At 42.5% G+C, this 23,611-nt stretch overlaps 1 protein-coding gene and 1 pseudogene across 3 annotated transcripts in view; both read right to left on the bottom strand.

The window, feature by feature from the left end:
• Window positions 1–23,611, bottom strand: part of PLPP4 (phospholipid phosphatase 4) — a 141,255-nt gene that overhangs the window by 45,195 nt on the left and 72,449 nt on the right. The gene's annotated exons all lie outside the window — the stretch shown is intronic.
• LOC122709522 lies at window positions 6,960–7,376 on the bottom strand (annotated as a pseudogene).

Here is a 23,611-nt window from a genome sequence, read left to right as displayed (position 1 = left end):
GACCAAATCTACATGAATGTAGGTTTTTTTTTTTAACTTATTGATGATCAATCATTTTCCTACTAGGTTTCTTCTCTAAATTGCCAATTGTTTATTTTTTAATAAAATTTTTAACCATCACTTTAAAAATCATGATTGATGAGGCTGGGAAATGTCACTTACAAGATTATGCCATGCTATATTTAATAAAAAATCATGCCATTTCTGTTTATCTAATAATGGGTCCTCAGAGCTATGCTTTCTCCTCTAATTCCTTGATATTTATTTCCTTATTCAAGAAATACTAGAGTTTACAGAGATGTACTGTAGCCATGAAATTAAAAGATGCTTGCTCCTTGGGAGAAAGGTTATGGCCAATGTAGACAACATACTAAAAAGCAGACACGTTACTTTGCCAACAAAGATCCTTTCTTCAAAGCTATGGTTTTTCCAGTAGTTATGTATGGATTGGACTATAAAGAAAGCTGAATGCCAAAGAATTGATGCTTTTGAACTCTGATGTTGGAGAAGAGTCTTAAGAGTCCCTTGGTCAGCAAGGAGATCCAACCAGTCCATCCTAAAGGAAATCAGTCCTGAATATTCATTGGAAGGACTGATGTTGAAGCTGAAACTCCAATACTTTGGCCACCTGATGTGAAGAACTGACTCATTGCAAAAGACCCTGATGCTGGGAGGGATTGAAGGCAGGAGGAGAAGGGGATGACGGAGGAGGAGACGGTTAGATGGCATCACCAACTTGATGGACATGAGTTTGAGTAAACTCCGAGAGTTGGTGATGGACAGGGAGGGCTGGCGTGCTGCAGTCTATGGGGTCACAAAGAGTTGGACATGACTGAGTGACTGAACTGAACACAAGAGAGATGTAGAGAACAGGCTTGTGGTGGTTGGAAAGAGCTGGAGCCTGCTAACCACACTGGCATCCACCCAGGCAGGAGACTCTGTGCCAGGCAGCGGTGAGGGTGCCAAGGTCACCTGGGCTCCACCCCTCCTCTGCCTCCACCATCTACAGGTAAGGATCAGTTCAATTCAGTTCAATCACTCAGTCATGTCCGACTCTTTGAGACCCCATGGACTGCAGCATGCCAGGCTTCCCTGTCCATCACCAACTACCGGAGTTTACTCAAACTCAAGTCCATCAAGTTGGTGATGCCAACAGGTAAGGACAGTGCTGTCTGAACAGAAAAGACATACAGACTGCCTCTAGGGGAAGAAAACTTCAAGCCAAGTGAGTGTTACAGATGCATGGAAGAATTTTTGAAGACTCTGGGACATGAAGACATCATTTACCAGCAATCAGGGTAGTCTAGCAGTGGTGGTTAGTTTAATCACTAAGTCATGTCCATCCGACTTTTGCGACCCCAGGGACTGTAGCCCATCAGGCTCTTCTGTCCACAGGATTTCTCAGGCAAGAGTACTGGAGTGGGTTGCCACTTCCTTCTCCAGGGGATCTTCCCAACTCAGGGATCAAACACCTATCTCTTGAACTGCAGATTTATTCTTTACTGACTGAGCCACCAGGGAATCCAATCAGGGGTCTAACTGTAATGTCGGGGACGAGATAAACCATTGAGGACAGCCACATGGCAGTGAGTTTTGTGGTTATTGTTACCACATGAAAAGCTTTTACCAGTTCATTTCTCAGCAGCAATTGAGAAAAAAAGGGCACATATGGGCTGGACGCATGAAAGGAACTAAATATACTTTTACAAAATCACGAGGCTTATACATTCCTGTATTGGGCCGAAGGCCTCCAAAGGCACCTCTTCTCTCCTTGGGGAGGTGGCCAGCTCCTCTGCAATGAACTTACACTGCTAGCCTGTGCTATTGCAAATCCCATGTCATAAAGAGATTGAAGGAGGCTGAGTACCAACCAGCGGTTCCCAGGTTGACTCTGACTGGTTAGGACAACCATCCCAGCCCTACCCAGAGGCCTCCTTGCATCTCAAGCGACTGCCTCCCTAAATCATGTTATTCACTTTGAGAACTGAGTGGTACTTCTGTGCTTCCGCTTTAGCCACCATCCAATGAGGAAAACAAGGGATGACTTAGCGGATGATGACTTCCAATCCTGTGGTCTCAGGTCAGGCTATATCTCTGGTGGTTTGTACTTGGGCCCATGCTGGCTGACATTCTGGCTGACTGCACTCCAATATCCCTGCCACTGTGAACTTTGTAGATGTGGGTGCAACTGTTCACCAACCTTCTAGGAAATGAATCTCCAGCAGGCCTCCCACTTCTCAGTCTGCAGCCATCAGGCAAGCGTGCCATGCTGTGGTCATTGATTTGGCCTGTCCATAAGCCTGGCTCAAGGGAGGCTCTTTGAAACACACACTGGTTTTTAAGAAGGATCTAAGTGGCATGCCATAATTCTTAAATACACAGGAGGCCATGATCAGAGAAATCTTTTTTTAACTTTTTACTTTTGTTTTAAAAAATTGTAAGACAGTGAGTTTCTGAAGTGTATAGATCTGTTGTTAAGTCACTCAGTTGTGCCTGACTCTTTGTGACCCCACGGACTGCAGCCTGCCAGGCTCCTCTGGCCATGAAATTTCCAGGCAAGAATATTGGAGTGGGTTGCCATTTCCCTCTCTGGGGTATCTTCCTGACTCCAGGATCGAACTCGTGTACCCTGTATTGCAGGCAGATTCTTTACCACTGAGTCACCTGTGAACCCCAGATAGATCTGTACATAGAATCAAATTAATACCATAGGTGTAGACAGGAGAACCACTGCAAGAGGAGTATGTTGACTGAATATACTTCACGAATCTCACAGCAAAACACATGCCATGAAGGACATTATTAAGGATGCGATAATCAAACACTCATCTTTCAGTAGGGAACTCAACTTGATGCATCTATAGTCTGCTGTCGTACAATGAAACAAACAAACACATTTGAATCAACACATGTTGGCCAGATTCTGTTTTGTTTTGCTCTTGCTTTTCCATTGCTGCCAAAGGGGACACAGACCAGCGTCTTCTGACCTTTCCCAGAGTCAGAGCTCAAGGGGGAATGGGCACTAAATCATCACATTTAATTTTCCCCACACCTTGAAAGGTAGGGATTAGAAATCCCATTTTACAGATGAATAAACTGAGGCAGAACCTAATGCAGCAACTTGCCCAAGATCACATCATTATAAAGTAATGGAGCCAGGCCAAACTCAGGTCTGTCTGAACCTGAAAATAATTCTTCTGTTTCTATCAAAACTAATACTAAAGTGTTCTTAAGTATGAAATTTTTTATGTAGAGAAATCGAATTATTACAAAAGCAAATTTATCATTTTTTACCCCATGAGAGGTCTTAAAATGGCATTCTTTTGACACCTAGCAATGGGTAGTTATGGACATATTAAAAAAAAGTAAATGAATGCTCTAATCGAATAAGTGGTTAGACCAGAAATCCAGAGGTCTTAACTTATCTAAGTGCCCTGGCTCTCTTCTCCACAGGCACCAAGACGATGGGTGGGGATGCTTGGGGTTCTTCTGGTGAGAAATGTTCTCATGCACTCCTCCTTTGGAATTGTCCCAGACACCTCTGATTATGTGAGACACTACTTAATAATTACGTATTAGGTCCTTTCCTTAATTGTATATGTCAGGCTTGTAATTAAATGTCTATTTGAGTAGTAATTTGTTTAATGTCCACTGCTGTCCATCAGGGACGCCAAGAATGTTTGTTCAGAATACTCACTGCCTAAGGGCTCCCAGCTGATAAAGGACACCTGCTTTCTGCTGATGATGCTTCATACCCGGGACTGCATCTGCTGGGAGCAAGAGACATCTTATCCTAATGGGCTTAAGACATCACTTGTCTCACTGAGGCCATGCTCTGTAAAGGCTGCTAGGACGGGATTGGTGTCTACCTCCTCTCACATAGACCTGGCACATAGAAGGTCTCCATGAAACATGGGTTGAATAAATGGCTGAATCACTAAAGAAATGCGCAAATGAATACTTTCTGAAATACTTACAGGGTATTTGGAGTTCTACCTAAGCTATTGTGACAAAGGCCAGATCATGAAATATGTGGCAGCGTCTCACTTGTTTTTCTTTTTTTGTTTGGTCACGTCATACAGCATGTGGAATCTTAGTTCCCTGACCAGAGATCGAACTGGCACCCCCTGCATCCCTGCATTGGAAGCATGGAGTCTTAACCACTGAACCTCCAGGGAAGTCCCTCTGGATTTTATAGCTAAATCCTAACAACAGAAGGAGACAACCCTCTGAACATAAGACCAAGTAATGAGGAGACATGGGCAGTTCTTCACTGGGCTCCCTGGCTCTATGTAGTCAGCAAATACCAGTCACTTTTCTTCTTTTCCAGAAGGGAGTAATTTTGAAAGAAAATAAATGGATTTTTGCCTTATTTGTAAGGTGTGGTAAAGAATATCCAGGCCATACCATGTTCATGGATTGGAAGAATCAATATTGTCAAAATGACTATACTACCCAAAGCAATCTATAGATTCAATGCAATCCCTATCAAGCTACCAACGGTATTTTTCACAGAACTAGAACAAAAAATTTCACAATTTGTATGGAAATACAAAAAACCTCGAATAGCCAAAGTAATCTTGAGAAATAAGAATGGAACTGGAGGAATCAACCTGCCTGACTTCAGACTTTACTACAAAGCCACAGTCATCAAGACAGTATGGTACTGGCACAAAGACAGAAATATAGATCAATGGAACAGAATAGAAAGCCCAGAGATAAATCCACAAACCTATGGACACCTTATCTTCGACAAAGGAGGCAAGGATATACAATGGAAAAATGACAACCTCTTTAACAAGTGGTGCTGGAAAAATTGGTCAACCACTTGTAAAAGAATGAAACTAGAACACTTTCTAACACCATACACAAAAACAAACTCAAAATGGATTAAAGATCTAAATGTAAGACCAGAAACTATAAAACTCCTAGAGGAGAACATAGGCAAAACATAAATCACAGCAGGATCCTCTATGACCCACCTCCCAGAATATTGGAAATAAAAGCAAAAATAAACAAATGGGACCTAATTAAACTTAAAAGCTTTTGCACAACAAAGGAAACTATAAGCAAGGTGAAAAGACAGCCCTCAGATTGGGAGAAAATAATAGCAAATGAAGCAACAAAGGATTAATCTCAAAATAATACAAGCAACTCCTGCAGCTCAATTCCAGAAAAATAAATGACCCAATCAAAAAATGGGCCAAAGAACTAAATAGACATTTCTCCAAAGAAGACATACAGATGGCTAACAAACACATGAAAAGATGCTCAACATCACTCATTATCAGAGAAATACAAATCAAAACTACAATGAGGTACCATTACACGCCAGTCAGGATGACTGCTATCCAAAAGTCTACAAGCAATAAATGCTGGAGAGGGTGTGGAGAAAAGGGAACCCTCTTACACTATTGGTGGGAATGCAAACTAATATAGCTGCTATGGAGAACAGTGTGGAGATTTCTTAAAAAACTGGAAATAGAACTGCCATATGACCCAGCAATCCCACTTCTGGGCATACACACCGAGGAAACCAGATCTGAAAGAGACATGTGCACCCCAATGTTCATCACAGCACTGTTTATAATAGCCAGGACATGGAAGCAACCTAGATACCCATCAGCAGACGAATGGATAAGGAAGCTGTGGTACATATACACCATGGAATATTACTCAGCCATTAAAAAGAATTCATTTGAATCAGTTCTAATGAGATGGATGAAACTGGAGCCCATTAGACAGAGTGAAGTAAGCCAGAAAGATATAGAACATTACAGCATACTAACACATATATATGGAATTTAGAAAGATGATAATGATAACCCTATATGCAAAACAAAAAGAGACACAGATGGACAGAACAGACTTTTGGACTCTGTGGGAGAAGGCAAGGGTGGGATGTTTCGAGAGAACAGCATCGAAACATGTATATTATCTAGGGTGAAACAGATCACCAGCCCAGGCAGGATGCATGAGACAAGTGCTCGGGCCTGGCGCACAGGGAAGACCCAGAGGGATCGGGTAGAGAGGGAAGTGGGAGGGGGGATCGGGATGGGGAATACATGTAAATCCATGGCTGATTCATGTCAATGTATGACAAAAACCACTACAATATTGTAAAGTAATTAGCCTCCAACTAATAAAAATAAATGGAAAAAAAAAAAAAGAATACCCAGGCCAGAAACCTGAACGTTTGATCAAAAGGACAAAAATATGAGCCATATCTATATATGTATATATATATATATATATATATATATATATATATATATATATATATATATTGTTTTTAACAAATTTACTAATCACCATGGGATCTGAAGTCTGTCGAGTTTCCCCTAGCCTCTAGCTAGTAAATGAACCGTAAAGAAAGCAATGTGTTTTTCGTCCCTTCCTCCCCTTCCTTCCTTGCTTTTGATGAAAAACTGTAGAGATTCTTATGGCCCGGAAAACTGAGAGAGATAATCCTATGAGAGAGAACCAACTGAAATTGAATTCATTTATTGGCAGAAATAAGCACAAAGACACTCCCAAATAAATTTTAACTTCTGAATATGTTTGCTTACAAAAACAAGCAAAGACTCAGGAAGGCCAAAGCTCTGGAGTAAAGAAGCTCATTGGTCTCTCCTCCCAGGAGTCCCCAGTTTCCAGCTCCCAGGCCCCACTCCAGGCTTCCAGGCACAAAGGACCCTCACCCACAGTGTCATCTGGGTCTCTGCAGGCATTAGCAGGATTAACCAGCTCGGCTGGAGGAGTCAGAGAGAGGATCTAGTCACAAAGTACCTACTGGGTGCTCAGCATAGTACAAGTGGCTTCACAGCCTTTATCCCTTTCAATATTCATCACATCTTTGGGAGTTTTTTTTTTTTTTTTTCCCTTTTTCACTTTAAGCAAAGCCTTGATTTTCAAGGCAAAAGTACATTTTTTTTTTTCACTTTCTGTTCTTGGCATAAATTTTAATTATTTCCAGTAGAACCAAAACCTCCTGAACCCCTTTCACTGTCATCTAAAGCTTGAACCTCGTCAATTTCTGGGTAAAATATCCATTCACAAGTAAGTTGTGCAATTCAATCACCCTTTTTGACTTCAAACTTTTCTTTGCCAAAATTAAACAGAACAACACTAACATCTCTATAATCTTCATCTATGACACTCCTACTTCTTATGAAATGTTTTGCCAAGTCAGAATGTGGAGCTTCTCTCCCATAGCACCCAGAAGGAAGAGCTATCTGAATGTTGGTTTTCACAAGGACTTTCTCCATCAGTGGTACTGTGTAATCATAGACCTTGTACAGGTCATACCCTGAGGCACACACGGACCCCATGGTTGGGGCAGTGGTGTGCTCCCAGAGCTGGGCAAAGCAGAGCCTCATGCCTTCCTCCTCCACAACCAGGGGTCACCTGCTGGGGGAGATGACTTGAGTCTCTTGAGAGCTAGGCAAGGGGGGCAGAACATGAGCACAAGAGGGAGCAGGGGAAACAAGAGCCTTTGGGAGGTATTTTTAAACCCTCTTTCAAAACTGATGACAGAGGCTGAAAAAGTATTCCATCATTCAAATGAGTTCTTAAACCTCATCTCAACTGTATCTCTTCATCTCTTAAAAGTGAAAGGGAAGACTGAAAAGTCAAGTGTTTGCCGTGAAATGACATTGCTGATTAGAAGGAGAGCTGACCACATTATTCTAACAGCTCGGGTCCCTTTCTTACTCTAGACAAAGGAAGGCAGGGGAGCTCTGAAAACTCAGTGTTGGTGGTGAATTTGGGGTCCTGAACACACTTTTGGACCATAAATGTAGCTTCAGCTGAGTCTTTATTCAATTAAGTTAACAAATCAATTAGTTCAATAAATATTTGGGGGCACCTACAGTGAGCTATTCACTGTGCAGGCCCTGGGAACATCTCAGTTCTGGGGATAATCAAGTCTCTGCTCTCATGGAGTAGATGCAGATTAAAAAAAAAAAAAAAAAACAGGTAAACAACCAGGATAATTACAGACTCAACCATGTGCTATGACAAGAACGATAAGAGTGTCAGCGTATTCAGGGTGGTTTTCCTGAACAAAGCCACCTTCAGGCTGAAACTCAAGAATAAGCAGGAGCTAGCCATGGTGATACCTTGGTCTGGGTGCCCTCAGGATGAGACCCTGAGATGGATTCAAGTGCAAGTAGCTGCCTAGGAAGATGATCCCAGTTAACACTGGTGGAGAGTGAGACAGGGATGGGCAGGAAGCCGAGAAAGCATATGACATCAAACAAGTCATTCTGTGGGCAGCAAGAGCTCGATCCCACTGGGGAACTCTGGGAGACAGTGTAAAATACACAACTCAGACCTATCCCACCTAAGGGACAAGGGAGCTGGGGTATTTATACACCGACCCCCAGAAATCACTGGCTGAGGGCTGCTCCAGGGAACAGGGTGAGCATTCACCCCCTATGTGCCCAGTCTGTCCTGAGCACAGACAGAGAGGGTTCTGGCAGCCAGCAGAAGCCTCAGAGAGAGAAGCAGGTGTTGGTAGTTGGAAATCAATGTGCAGGACATAGTAAGTGCTAAAGAAATATGAGTGGGTTCTGATAGCATTTGAGAGCTGTGGGAGAAGGGTAAGTTCAAAGCCAAGGAAGAAACAAACAAGAATGTCTCATGTTGAGGGGGCTGTCAAGAGTTGGGCTCTGAAATCAAGAGTCTGGGTTAAAGTCAAATGATTTGGGTACAAAGGCCAGTTTGGGGACACATTGGCTGTGTGACATTGGGAAAAATGATTATCTTCTCTCAGCCTCAGTTTCCTCATCTGGATAAGAAAACTAATAAGAGTTCTGACCTCACAGGTATGCTGTGAAGATTCAATGGGACAAGTCCTTTACAGCCACTAACACAATCCCTGACATGCTTGACATGATTGATGAATGATATCCTTTCACATTATCATCAAAAGGATAAAGTTGCTGGAATGTAGGAAGTAGGGGTTTGGGGGAGGGGAGCAGGACATGAGGGGAAGAGGCAACAGGGGTCAGATCACACAAGGTCTGAAGACTCTGGATTATCCCTGAGATGTGCTGGAAGTCACTGCAGAGTTTGAAGCTATAGAGTCACCTGATATCATCATTCTAGAATGTCCTACTTGTCAAAGGACCTCCCTGGTGGCTCAGTGGCAAAGAATCTGCCTGCCGAGCAGGAGACAAGGATTTGATCCCTGAGTCGGAAAGATTCCCTAAAGAAGGAAATGGCAACCCACTCCATATTCTTGCCTGGGAAACCCCATGGACAGAGGAGCCTGATGGACTACAGTCCATGGAGTTGCAAAGAGTTGGACACAACTTAGCAACTAAACAACTCTTTTAAGGCTTGAAATGCTTTTTCTACTTCTGTATCCCAGTGCTAACTCTACTGCTGGCACAAAAGGAAGGTGCTATTTAGCAGTAATTAGCAGACTCCAGAGGCAGATGGGTGGAAAGAAGCATTGGCTTGAAGCACCCAACAACTGCACACACTTGGCTGTGGGATGATCTGCTTCCTTTGCCTTCAGCAGACTTAACTTCCTAATTAAGTTGGCTCCAGCCAACATTCAAATGACTTTGCATTTTCCAAGTAGATGCCAAAAGAGCCCAGAGAGACGGCCCCCAAAGCCAGTGGGAGAAATGAGGAAGCAGGTCTGGAATGAAATACATGCTGTGGAGACCCTCATGGGAATAACTTATGTACATACACGAGTTCTATCCAAAAGGGAAAAGAAACCACTCTGGTTCTAAGGATATGTACACTAGATATGAATCTGAGAAAACACAAAGAAAGGACTCGGTGTGGTTCTAAAACCAGAAGATAATGTTTCCATGGCAGGTGCCCAGATGAGGCTGGGACTGGGACAGTTTCCAGAGAATGGGATTGTAGAACAGTATTATCTTATATTTATCTACCTATGTCCCTTCTTTCTTTCCATCTATCTATATCCCAAAAGATGTCCACTGCAGAAGACATGTGGTTATCTGAATTTTTATTTTTAGAACATATCTAACATCTTGAATAATCTCTGGGCCCAAATTTGGAAGACTGAGTTAAAAGTCAATGATTTGAAACAGTGATAAAAGAAACACCCACACAAACTAGCTGCCTATCCAATAATTCTTCCTTTATAATTCAAGTCCATTCTACTATCACGGGCCAAGAACAAGATCTATGATGAGCCCAGGGCCCTCACATCCACAAGAAGTCATTACATGCAATGGGAGAGAGAATGGAGAGCAGAGGACATTTCATAATGATTAAGGAAAGGGTCAGACAACACAAATAAATAGCAATCATAAATGTGTGAGTGCCTACAGAAAGAGCTCCAAAACACATGAAGCAAAACCAGCAAAACAAAAAGGAGAAACAGGCAAAATTTATAATCATAGAGAACACTACCAAACTCTCAACTGATGACAATAGACAAAGAAAAAGACTGAGAAATCTCCGAACAACATCTTAATCGGCACATGGGGAATGCCACACCCAACAAATTCAGAATATGTTTTTGGGTGTGAATGAAATAGCCACCAAGATAAAGAATATGCTAGGCAATAAAACAAATCTCCATAAATTTCAAAAGACTGAAATTTTCATGAGTATGTTTTCCAGTCACAATAAAACTAAGTTAACAATTCATTACATTAAAATAGCTGGGAAAGTCTCCAATATTTGGAAATTTAAAAATTCACTTCTGAATAACACATAGATCAAAGAAGAAAGCACAGGGATGTTAGAAAATATTTTAAATATAATAACAATAAAAATACAATATAACAAATTTTGTGGGGTAAAGCTAATATAGAGACATTTATAGCTTTAAATGCTTACATTAGAAAGGAAAAAATCTTTAAACAATTGTTATTTAAATTTCCAACTTAAGCTAGAAAAGTATGAGCAAATTAAACACAAATTAAAAGGAAGGAAATGATGATAAGAACCAGAATTAACAAAGCAGAAAAGACATAAAAATAGACAAAATAAAGACAAAAGTAGGTCTTTTGAAAAGTTTAATAAAATTGATAAACTGCAAGTAAAGTTAATCAAGGAAAAAAAGGATAGGAAAAAAATTACTATATCAGAAATGGAAGAGGGCCTAGCACCACCAATCTCAACAGACATTAAAAAGTCAATAAGGTAATATTATGAACGCCTTTATGTTAACAAACTCAACAGTCTAGATAAATGTACAAATTACTTTAAAATCACAATTTATCAAAAGTGACATAAGGGAGTTTCACTTCCACACTGGCATATGAGAAGCTCTGGGGACCCCACTCCCAAGCTCAACAGCAAAAAATTACTAAAAATATAATCAAGTCTCTGGACGTGATCATAAGAGCATACAGCAAATGAAGAAATATTCATTTAAGAAGACACTAAAACTCAGTAGGGACAGTGAAAATCTCTGACATCTGAACCTCGATCCATTCTTGCTCCTTCCCTCCCAGCCTAGAGTGAAGGAAGGTCCATCCCAGATGGATACGGCCCAGAACACAGGGCTCCCCTTCCCTCTTCTCACAGCTCCTAGTCGAGGGTAATGGCATCATGCTGGGAGAGACAGGCTGTTGGTATTCATCACCCTGAAGATCAGAAGCTACTGTGCTCCCCTCCTTCCAGTGGCCAAGTCCTAGGCATGAGCATCACTCAGAAGGAACCTGCCATTGTCCCTGCCTTCATCTCCAGAGGCAAGGTTCAGGAAGACACATCTTAAAACAGAGAACTCTGGAGCTCTTCTCAAAGGAACTGACTTTATTTGAACATGGTAAAGTTCAAGCCTAAGGGCGCACTCAGAAACACTCGAGGTTGTGATAAAAAGCAATTAAGAGGAAAATGGGAGCTTCACTAGAGATGTGAACTAAATAATACATGTTAACTCTTCTTTTCAAATTCTGTTGATTGAGTGTAATCCCAATTATAATGCCAGAAGACTTTCTTATGAAAATTCATAAACTGATTCCACAGCATATATTTTGGAAAAGTAAAGAACCTATAATTGCCAAAGTAACCTTGAGGGAAAAAAAGAACAAAGATGAAAGACTCCAGCTGCCTGACTTCAACAGACCTACCATAAAGCTACAGTAATCAATACAGTGCAGTTCTAGAAAAAGGATAGGCAGACAGATTAATGACCATTATAGACAGTACAGAAATAGAACCACACTTGTATGGTCTATTAATTTCTGCAAAGGCACTAAAGCTACTTGATGGTGAAAGGAAAAATCTTTTCAATAAATGGTGCTAAAAATGGATATAGATGCAAAAAATATTAACTTTTAAACACTGTCTCACACAATGAACAAAAATCAACTTGGTTTTAAATATAAAACCAAAACCATAAATCTTTTGAAGAAAACATATGAAGACAGGTTTATAACTGGAAGGTGGGAAAGATTTCTTACATAGAAAGCAGAAAGCAATAACCACAAATGAAAAAAGTGACAAGTAAGATTCAACCAAAATTTAAAACTACTACTTATCAACAGATACCATTAAGAAAATGAATAGGCAAGCCACTGATGGGAGAACATATTCACAAAGCATTTATTTGATACAAGGCTTCTAAACAGAATAGGAAGAAACATCACCAGTTAATCATAAATAGACAAAAATAATTAATGGAAAAAGGATTTGAACAGACACTGCACCAAGGAAGATATGTGAACAGCCAATAGGCAAATGAAAATGTCAGTGACATCATTAGTATTAGAGAACTACAATGAGACACTGTACATACCCACTAAAATGACTAAACAAACAAAAAAGACCAGTAACAGCAAATGTTGGTGAAGACCCAGTGTGGCTGAAATTTTCATACACTGCCAGGGGGAATGTAAACTAGCACAAGCATTTTGTGAAAATATCTGGCAGTTTCTTCTAATGTTAAACATATCCTAATGTTTTTACGCTAGCAATATCACTCACAGATATTTAGCCAAGATAAATGTCGGCACAGTTCATTAAAAGAACTGCACACAAATGTTCATAGCAGCTTAATTCACAATTGAAATAACCAGAAAGACAAAAAACCTGTGGAGTATTCATCACAATGAAATACATTGCAGCAATAAAAAAGAACAGATTATGGATACTTATAACAATGTGGATGAACTTCAAGATCTTATACTGAGCAAAAATTGCCAGATTAAAAAAGAATACACTGCATTATTCCATTTAGATGAAGTTCTAAAGTAGGCAAAGCTAATTTAAAGGTTAAAAAAAAAAAAAACAACAGTACAGCAGTTACTTCAAGGGAATGAAGATTGGAAGTGAACCTAAAGAACTTTCCGAGGTGATAGAAATACTTTACTTTGTGATAGGAATATGGGTTACATAAGGAGTCCATTTCTCAGGACCCAATGGCAATGACTTAAGCATTTAAATGTAAATTTTACCTTAAAATGCTAAAATAATTTTAAAAAACATATACTACCATGTGTAAAATAGATAGCTAATGGGAACCTGCTATGAAGCAAAAGGGGCTCAACTCAGTGCTCTGTGACGACCTAGGCGGCAGGGGTGGGGCTGGGGGTGAGAGGGAGGGGATATATGTATACAGACAGCTGATTCAATTCATTGTACAGCAGAGGTGAACACCATGTTGTAAAGCAGTTATTCTCCAATAAAAAGAAACTGTCAGCATTCTTCAGTGGTGGTAGGAAATGGGCAGAGAAAAACAGGAAGGAAGAAGGGCAGATTCTTGTACTTGGAGCATGTGGGGATTCATTAGTTCTGTTTTCTTTCACATGTCTGAATTTCTTTATAATAAAAAATTTAAAAAGAAAGACAGAAATAAAAAGGCATTAGGCTTTAATTACAACCTTTAATCTGACCGTGATCTTTTTTTCATGGAAGTCAAATGGTGAGCCAAGTCTTTGAGGGAGAGTATTTTAAATTAATTAAACAGTAACCATTTCTAAAAATATTCTGTTTATTCAGACCAAGAACCTGGAGAGTGGATGAATTTAACATATGAAAGATCAATATCTTCCATATATTTGCCTAATTATCCTAGAATGGCATTGTCAGCCTGGACATCATTGACGTTTGGGGCTGGATCCTTTTTTGTAGTGAGGCCTGTTCTCTGCACTGTAGGATGTTTGGCGGCATCCCTGGCCTCCACGGAGGAGATGCCAGTAACACCCTCTACACATGACCTTGTGACAACCACAAATGTTTCTGGACTTTGCTAATGTCCCCTGGGGGGCAAAATTGTCCGGTTGAGAACTACTGCCCAAGAACACTCATTCCCAACAAAGACCACATAGCCCTCGTTGTTCACTCACCCAGTCGTGTCCGACTCTTTGAGGGCCCATGGACTGCAGCATGCTAGGCCTCCCCGCTCCTCACCATCTTCCAGAGTTTGCCCAAGTTCATGTCCATTGCATTGGTGACGCCATCCAGCCATCTCATTCTCTGATGTCTTCTTCTTTTGCTGCCCTCAAACTTTCCTAGCATCAGGGACTTCTCTAGTTAGTTGGCTGTTTGCATCAGGTGACCAAAATACTTGAGTTTTACCTTCAGCATCAGTCCTTCCAGTGAGTATTCAGGGTTAACTTCCCTTAAGATTGACTGGTTTGATCTCCCTGCTCTCCAACAGACTCTTAGGGGTCTTCTCCAGCACCACAGTTTGAAGGAATCAATTCTTTGTGGAGCTCTGCCTTCTTTATGGTCCAGCTCTCACAACGATATATGACCACTGGGAAGACCATAGCCTTAACTATAGGGACCTTTGTCAGTCGAGTAATGTCTCTGTTTTTCAACACACTGTCTAGGTTTGTCATAGCTTTCCTGCCAAGAAACAAACGTCTTCTGATTTCATGGCTGCAGTCACCGTCCACAGTGATTTTGGAGCCCAAGAAGAAGAAATATGTCACTACTTCCACCTTTTCCCCCTTCTATTTGCCATGCAGTAATGGGGCCAGATGCCATGATCTTGGGTTTTTTTAATATTTAGTTTTAAGCTGGCTCTTTCACTCCCTTCCTTCACCCTCATCAAGAGGCTCTTTAGCTCCTCTTCACTTTCTGCCACGAGAGTGGTACCCCCCAAGGGGACAAAAATTGGTTATTGGGGAGATGAGAAAATTCTAGATATTACAATTTTTTGTGGCCTTCCAAAGGGCCATAATATTTACACAATATATCCATGGAATTAATATTTCATGGTAGAGAAGAGCAGTTGAGGAGGAAGCCTACAAAAATGAGGATGGGTGATAATGAAAGAAGAAAAAAAGATTGAAAAACATCACCCCATAAAGAGGTCTGATTCTTTTTAATGCCAACTATTTCCTCCAAGGATCTGGCATCCCCAAAGCAAGGCTTTCCAGCATTCAGGGGAGTCTTCATTTCAATGATGAAAAAGTTGCAAAATAAGTGCAGTTGCTTCCCAGAACCTCTGAAACTGTCTTGAAAGTTTGAGATGAAAGATAATACAAATTTAGGGGGAAAAAATAGGAGAGGCTCTTGCCAAGTGTGATGACATCCCATGACAGGACAGTGAATCTGGAAGCTCTCATTTGTCAGTTAGAAGGCAAACCACACAAATCGAACTGACCTCAGATAAGTGACCACCAGTTTGTCCTGGTTGAACATGACACATCAGTCCATGTCATTTTATACCATTTTTAAAAGAAGAAGATGATCTTTTTCAAGCTTCCCATCTAGCAGCAAAAACCCTGGACAGCAATTTCATTTCATTAAAAGATGCAAAACAAACGAATCTTGCATTTTCTTCAGCTCTCCGATTTCCTCTATCTTTATGCAAAAGCCTGTCTAACCACTCCAAAAACCAGCTGGCTTACAACATTAAATATTCATGCTTGATAGAGTTAAACCTGGCTGCTTAGCATAGATGATATCTTATGATAATATTTCAATCCATATTTACAAACCCTTTAGATTTGTTCCACAAAAGCAAACTCCCAGACACTCAGCCTACAGAGACCCTTTGGTGCATGCACTTCACTCTCCAGGACTCTGTCATTGAAATAACACTGAGGTTATATGAGAATCTTCTAACATACAGTGCCCCCACACTAAGGCATCAGAACATTACCAAGGTATTCCTGAATTTAAAATGATAAAGGAAGGAAGGAATAAGACAGTGATGATAATTTTGTGCATCAGCTTGGCTAGGCCATAGCACCCTAGCACCATTGATGTTTGGTCAAACATCAGTCTGGAAGCTGCTTCAAAGACATTTTTTAGATGTGACGAGTATTTGTAGTCAGTTGACTTTAAGTTTAAGGAGCTCACCCTCTATAATGTGGGTGCGCCTCATTCAATTAGTTAAAGGCCTTAGGAGCAAAGACTGAGGTTTCCCAAGTAAGAAATTCTACCTCAAGACTGCAACACAGGGATTTCCCTGCTGGTCCAGTGGTTAAGAATCAGCCTTCCAATGCGGGAGATGCAGGTTCGATCCCTGGTCGGAGAACTAAGCTCTCACATACTGCAGGGCAGCCACCGAGCCTGCGTGCTCTGGAGTCCACACACCACAACTAGAGAGCCCGCCTGCCACAACTAAGACCCAACACAGTCACAAAAAATAAATAATAAGAAAAGAGACTGCAACCTTGGAATCCTACCCAAATCTCTAGGCTGCAGGCCTTTACAAATTTCCGACCTGCCAGTCCTCGCAATCTTGTGAGCCAATTCCTTAAAATAACTGTTCCTCTCCCTCTGTATATACACACATCCTATTGGTTCTGTTTCTCCTGAGAACCCTGACTATGCAAACAGGGAGACAAATTCTATCTTCAGTGGAACGAAAAGCACCTCAACGCCACCCCACAATATACGAGGGTGGGAAGAAGCTGGCAGAGCAGATGCTGACTCAGAGAGGAAAGGCACATCTCCACGTGGTTCTGTAGACGGTGATGCCCGTGAGAAGCCCTAGTTCACCAGGAGGGGCCCTGCAAGGGTTTGAACTGGAGGCAGAGGTACCGCAGAGGGTAGGGGTCAGATGCCGGCTGGACAGGAAAGTAGGTGGGAAGTCCCCAGACAGCAGCTGAACTCTCCAGGTCCCCACCTCATCCTGGAACCAGTTAACTGTCACCTCCTCAACTCTTGAAGAAGGTAGAAGGTTTAACCATCCAAGGCTGTGCGCTTGGAAAAAGCAGTCAAATGGAGAAAAAGGCTAAACAATCAGGCTGAAAACAGCGGGGCTTAGAGAAAGTCTGCAAGGTAACCTGTGAGAAAGCAAGTCCCTGGGCTTGGCTTCCAGAATGCCAGGTTCATATATACCTGGCCAGAGACTGGGGAGGGGGCGGGGTTCCTGCCAATAAATAGAATAGCCTCTAAGTAAAGGCCAGATGCTAGCACTCAGGGTCAACCAGTGAAACCCCAGCTCGCTTCCCACCCACTCTTCAGTGAAGCCCACTTAATGGGCTCTGTCCAGTTAGCTTCAGCACTCCCACCTTAAATAAGAACATCCAGCCGAAGATCGTCAGATATGCAAGGAAAGCTAGACGCCAAAAAACATGCAGATAAAGAGAAGGCGAGGAGCAGATGACGCCTGCAGTCAAAGAGAAAAGAGAGAGTGTACCCATGAGAAAAAGAACCTGATGTTATTTTTTTGTTAAATCAGAGTTCAGGAAAGAGCTCTTGGAAATTAAAAATACAAAATTCATAATAAAATTCAATAGAAGGGTTGGTAAATAAAATTTTTAAACTCTCCTAGAGAGATGAACAAAAACACAAAGAGAAAGACAGTAGGAAATAAAATTAAAAGATAAAGTCAACCCAGGAGATTCAACATCTGCCTAACACAGGATCCAGAGAAAAGAAATGGAATACAGAGGGAGGGACACAGTTCCAGAGTAGAAGGACCTACTGAGAGACAAGAACAATAAATATAAAGAAAAAAATCCCAGGAAGGCACATCATTGTGAAACTTCAGACGACCAGAGATAAAGGCTCCTAAGAAGTTCCAGAGAGAGAAAGAGAAAAACAAGACAGAAGCAGGAAATGTCATAGGGTCTCTCTGATACACACAGTAAACTAGAATCCTGCACAGAACTGATTTTCAACCAAGAATTCTACACTCAGCTGGAGAGTAGCATAAAGATACTTCAAACATAAATGGCCCCAAACACCTGTTCATGTGTACTCTCCTGGGAAATGACAGAAGAGACAGCTTTACCTCCAAAGGCTTTCCCTGTCCCTGCACTGGAATTTCCAGCTCCCCAAACCCAGAGCACTGTGTGAAAGTACCTGGCATTTGCCCTGACCCCAAACAGGACATGGCCATTTCTGAGCATCCTGTACCCTAAATGCAAGCCTGTACCTGCAAAACACTAAGTGCCCAAGAAGAGTCTGTTAAATCACCATTAGTCAGCTTGATCTTGAAATTCTGTCATTTAAAGAATGCATCCCATAAGCACTGATTATCCTTCACGACTTAGAGACTGAACAACAACAACACCCTTTCTGTTCAGTTCAGTTCAGTTGCTCAGTCATGTCCGACTCTTTGCGACCCTATGAACCGCAGCATGCCAAGCCTCCCTGTCCATCACCAACTCCCGGAGTCCACCCAAACCCATGTCCATCAAGTCGGTAATGCCATCCAACCATCTCATCCTCTGTCATCCTCTTCTCCTCCTGTCTTCAATCTTTCCCAGCATCAGGGTCTTTTCAAATGAGTCAGCTCTTCGCATGAGGTGGCCAAAGTATTGGAGTTTCAGCTTCAACATCAGTCCTTCCAATGAACACCCAGGACTGATATCCTTTAAGATGGACTGGTTGGATCTCCTTGCAGTCCAAGGGACTCTCAAGAGTCTTCTCCAACACCACACTTCAAAAGCATCAATTCTTCGGTGCTCAGCCTTCTTCACAGTCCAACTCTCACATCCATATATGACCAGTGGAAAAACCATAGCCTTGACAAGATAGACCTTTGTTGACAAAGTAATATCTCTGCTTTTTAATATGCTGTGTAGGTTGGTCATAACTTTCCTTCCAAGGAGTAAGCATCTTTTAATTTCATGGCTGCAGTCACCATCTGCAGTGATTTTGGAGCCCAGAAAAATAAAGTCATCCACTGTTTCCCCATCTATTTTCCATGAAGTGATGGGACCGGATGCCATGATCTTAGTTTTCTGAATGCTGAGCTTTAAGTCAACTTTTTCACTCTCCTCTTTCACTTTCATCAAGAGGCTCTTTAGTTCTTCACTTTCTGCCATAAGGGTGGTGTCATCTGCCTCCTTTTTCTTCCATAGTGGAGTTGTTTAAAAATGAAACACCTGTGTGCAGAATTCAAGTGCACTGGTCTTGCTTTAGTAATGCCTTTTTCTTAGACTTTAGTTTCTGAGACCAGCATTAGGTATACAGCAAATTTTAAAAGGTACAGAGACTTCCTATAGATGCCAAGTGCCGCGCCCCCACTGCCCCTTCACAGCATCCCTCATTATCAACATCGTCTAACAGCTGTTACAATTGACGAACCTGCACTGACAGACACTTCAGAATCACCCGAAGTCCAAAGTTTACATTAGGGTTCACTCTTAATGCTGTGTAGTCTATGGGTTTCAACAAATGCATAATATAATGACAAGCATCCACCATTATAGAGGCATATAAAGCAGTTTCACTGTCCTAAAAACTCCTAAAAACTTGGCCTATTCTTCTGTCCCCCACCAGGAACCCTGAAGTAATGTTTTATAATACTATTTGTTTGGACTATGGACAGTATGTTTGTGGGCCAGGTCTCTTTTGCAACTACCAACTCTGCCATTATAAAGTAAAAGCCTCCACACACAATATGTAAGTGATGGGCACCTCAGTGTTGCAATAAAACTTTATTTACAAAAACAGGCAGCGCACATGCTGTCATTTGCTGACCACGGACTACAGTATCACTTTGTTCATTCCCACCATTTTATAGAAGAAAGTTTCTTAATACCTTGACTTGGTAATAATAAGGTTTTTTGTTTTTTTTTTTTTTCCAATTTTTCTCTCTGAAGTCTATCCTCTTTCTGCAAGTTGAAACAACACCCAATCAAAAGCTGAGATAATGTGATGAAAGACAGTTCTCTTTACAGAATACCCTTGCTTTGAAGCCACATCGCCTTTCTCCACTTTAAACCCCAAGCTTCTCAAAACTCTGAAGGAAACCACTCGCCCTTTGAAGCTGTGCCTCGCAGAGCCAGTCCCCTAACATGACTGCCACGGGACACGCTGTGCACTGAGAGGCTGTCACACGAGCCCTTCAGGGCAGTGCTGCTTGACTGCATGTGGTAAACTAAGAAAAAGATCTCTGGTTTCTAAGAGACATTAGTGTTTGTTCTTCTGTTCAAAGGAAACCAACTGATCTGCAGGATGACATGTACATGTGGACGTCGACTACCTTCCAGTCATCAATTATCTGTGAACAGAGCAGAAGGAAACCCCTGTTTACCCAGAATGGGGGATTCCTCTCCAGAGGTCCTTGGTCCAGAATCCCTGGGTCCACTCACTCAAGTGCAACCCACAAAAATGGATTTTTATTGAAAGGGGAAAGAGCCTGTGTATCAAAAGTCCACTGAGGTCACCCCTTCTGAAGCCTGCCACCTCCTCTAGGGAGCAATGAGTCACACCAACCTCTAGGCTTCCTATCAGCTACAGTAAGAAATCCAGAAAGCAGCACTGATGGTTTTCTAAGTGGATATGGCAGCTGCCTGCAAGGCAATCACTGATCTGTCATAAAAAAAGAGCAAAGGAAAATAGTCACCAAAAGCCTAGAGGCTAGGGAGGATTCTGTCAGCCAAATAGTAAAATCTTAACATTTTAAGCACATCTTAAGCAAAAGATAGTAATAGCCTCTGTCAGAAAGCTTGTGGAGCACAGAAGAGACATCAGCCTCCCAAGGGACAAGACAGCTGGTGGGCAGACCCACCAGGAAATGCATTTGACAAGGACAGTGTGCCTCTAAAAGAAACTTCTGTGGGCCTTGATTGCTACTCTTTGCAACCCAGCAGTCTCCTAGCGTGAGTCATTCACATGAGAGCTACTTCCTTCCCGAGTTCAGATGCAATGGTAGATACAAAACTGTGCTGCAGTCCTCAGTTAACCATCTGAAAACTAGGATGAAGGTTCCCCCAAAGGGTTTCACTTCTTACTGCTAATAACTTTTGAAGCCCCTTAAAGCTCAGCACCAAATCTTTGGGAGACCAGAACCTGCAGAGAACTTGAGTGACCCCACAAGGATACAGATGAAGAGCAGATGGAAGCTGGCCCCAGGTGAATACTATCCCAGTTATATCTAAAAAAGGCCAGCCAGGGAACTTATGATAACAAGGAGACAGGAAATCAATATAGCAGACCTTTCTCCAACTGGCACCTACACAACCTCCAAAACAGACTGACTTAAAACACGACTTCAGAGAGGAAGAAGAAGCTCAGAGAGGAAGTGATTATTCCAAACGGATGCTTGACCATAAATAACAGGAATGACTAGAGCCTAAAAACACCGTGATCCCTAAGCCTTCATGCATGCCGTGCCCCTGGCCATATTAACCTCAGGAACGCACGTTCTGTCAATCTCCCCTCCCCACCTCCAAGGCTCTAAAGCCAGACCTCTCTGTTAACCAGTATGTGTTCAGTCTGTCTCCTCGTTCCTTACTCAGGGCTGCTGTTGAGAGGCCTGGGACCTGGGACCTTCCCTGCAGTGCCGTGGTGCCTGCACCTGGACACACCTCTCCTTGAGCAACAAAATACAAAGAAACTGTAGGGTCTAAAAATAGCTGTGTGCAGGTGCAGGTGGGGCAAATTCTGGACAAAAGATACAAAGAGACCAAGAAATCCAGCGGCCACTTTTGAGGAGCCTGGAGCACAGAGTGTTGGGAGCAGAAGCAGGGTACTGCACATACCTCCACCTGAGGGGTGGGCAAAACACCTAAGCCGCCCCTCGGCCTGATCCCTGGACACAGCCCGACCCTCACCCCGTACAAGGAGCAAGCTTGCCCCCTGCTCAGGGATTAAGGGGAACCTGTTGCCTGTTCTCCGGAGAAGGCAATGGCACCCCACTCCAGTACTCTTGCCTGGAAAATCCCATGGACGGAGGAGCCTGGTAGGCTACAGTCCATGGGGTCGCGAAGAGTCAGACACGACTGAGCGACTTCACTTTCACTTTTCACTTTCATGCACTGGAGAAGGAAATGGCAACCCACTCCAGTGTTCTTGCCTGGAGAATCCCAGGGACAGGAGCCTGGTGGGCTGCCATCTATGGAGTTGCACAGAGTCAGTCACGACTGAAATGACTTAGCAGCAGCAGCTGCTTGTTCTCGCTCTCCCATGCTGCAGTACAGCTGCCAATAAAACTTTGCCTGAGTTTCTTATCTGGCCTCTAGTCAATTCCTATTGACTGGGAAAGGCCAAGAAGCCTGATGGATACCACTGTGACAAATCATCACAAACATGCAAGCTGAAAATGAAAGAAATGTATTCCCTCCCAGTTCTGAAGACCAGAGTCCCATATTAAGGTGTTGGCCAGTCCACAGTCCCTCTGAAGGCTTCAGGGGAGACTCCTTCCTGCCTCGTCCAGCTTCTAGTGGCTCCAGGGCTCCTTGGCTTGCGACTATATCACCTCAATTCCTGCCTCCATCTTCACATGACTTCCTGTCTCCATCTTCACATGACCTCCTTCCCCATGTCTCTGAGTCTCAATATTCCTCTACTTTTCTCTTATAAGGACATCTGTCATTGGATTTACAGCCCACCCTAAAGCCAAGATGAACTCATCTTGAGATCCTTAACTTAATGACATCTACAAAGACTTTTTTTTTCCAAATAAAGTCACATTCACAGGTCCTGTGGGCTAGGATCTAGACAATTTTTTTTTTTTTGGGTGCCATTATTCAACCCACTATAGTCTCCAATAAACTAGGGGAGGAAAAGTTATTTATTTAAATGAACGTGGACTGTGAATCAATTCAGTCGCTCAGCCAAGTCTGACTCTCTGCAAGTCCATGGACTGCACCACGCCAGGCTTCCCTGTCCATCACCAACTCCTGGAGCTTGCTCAAACTCATGTCCATCGAGGTGGTGATGCCATCCAACCATCTCATCCTCTGTCTTCCCCTTTTCCTCCTGTCTTCAATCTTCCCCAGCATCAGGGTCTTTTCCAATGAGTCAGTTCTTCGCATCAGGTGGCCAAAGTGTGAATACCTTGTTGTATATGTTGCTTAACCATCAAAAGCTCAAGACACTATCACGTTAGAGGCTGGCATGAAGGTCAGCTAGTATCCTTGAATAATCTGCTGAGTCTGTCTAAGCCTCCCTGTCCCTATGCACACAGTGGGGCCAGCTGGGCCTGGCAGGGCTATGGCACAGGCCGACGGAGAGTCACTCAGAGTGCCGGGCACCCCGATATTGCTGACAGGCCCTATTCTCTAGTGACTCTGAGCAAAATGGCCAACAACCACTCTGCAGGAAAGGCCATCCAGTTACTCCTTGGTCCAGCCACCATCAGGGTGTGTATTAGCCACTTAGAAATAAGAAAAAGGATGAGGGTAACAGGCTTGACCAAGGTAAACAAGGACTTCAAGTCATAAGAGCAGCTGGTCGTCTCCCAAGTGGTCACCTGGGGGCCTGGTTCCTCTCCAAGGATTTCAGAATCACCAACCTAAATACACAGCCT

The sequence above is a fragment of the Cervus elaphus genome, chromosome 15, assembly GCF_910594005.1.
Source record: "Cervus elaphus chromosome 15, mCerEla1.1, whole genome shotgun sequence".
Taxonomy (NCBI): Eukaryota; Metazoa; Chordata; class Mammalia; order Artiodactyla; family Cervidae; genus Cervus; species Cervus elaphus.
The sequence above is the reverse complement of the archived record's forward strand: the minus strand, read 5'-3'. Positions and strand labels throughout refer to the sequence as shown.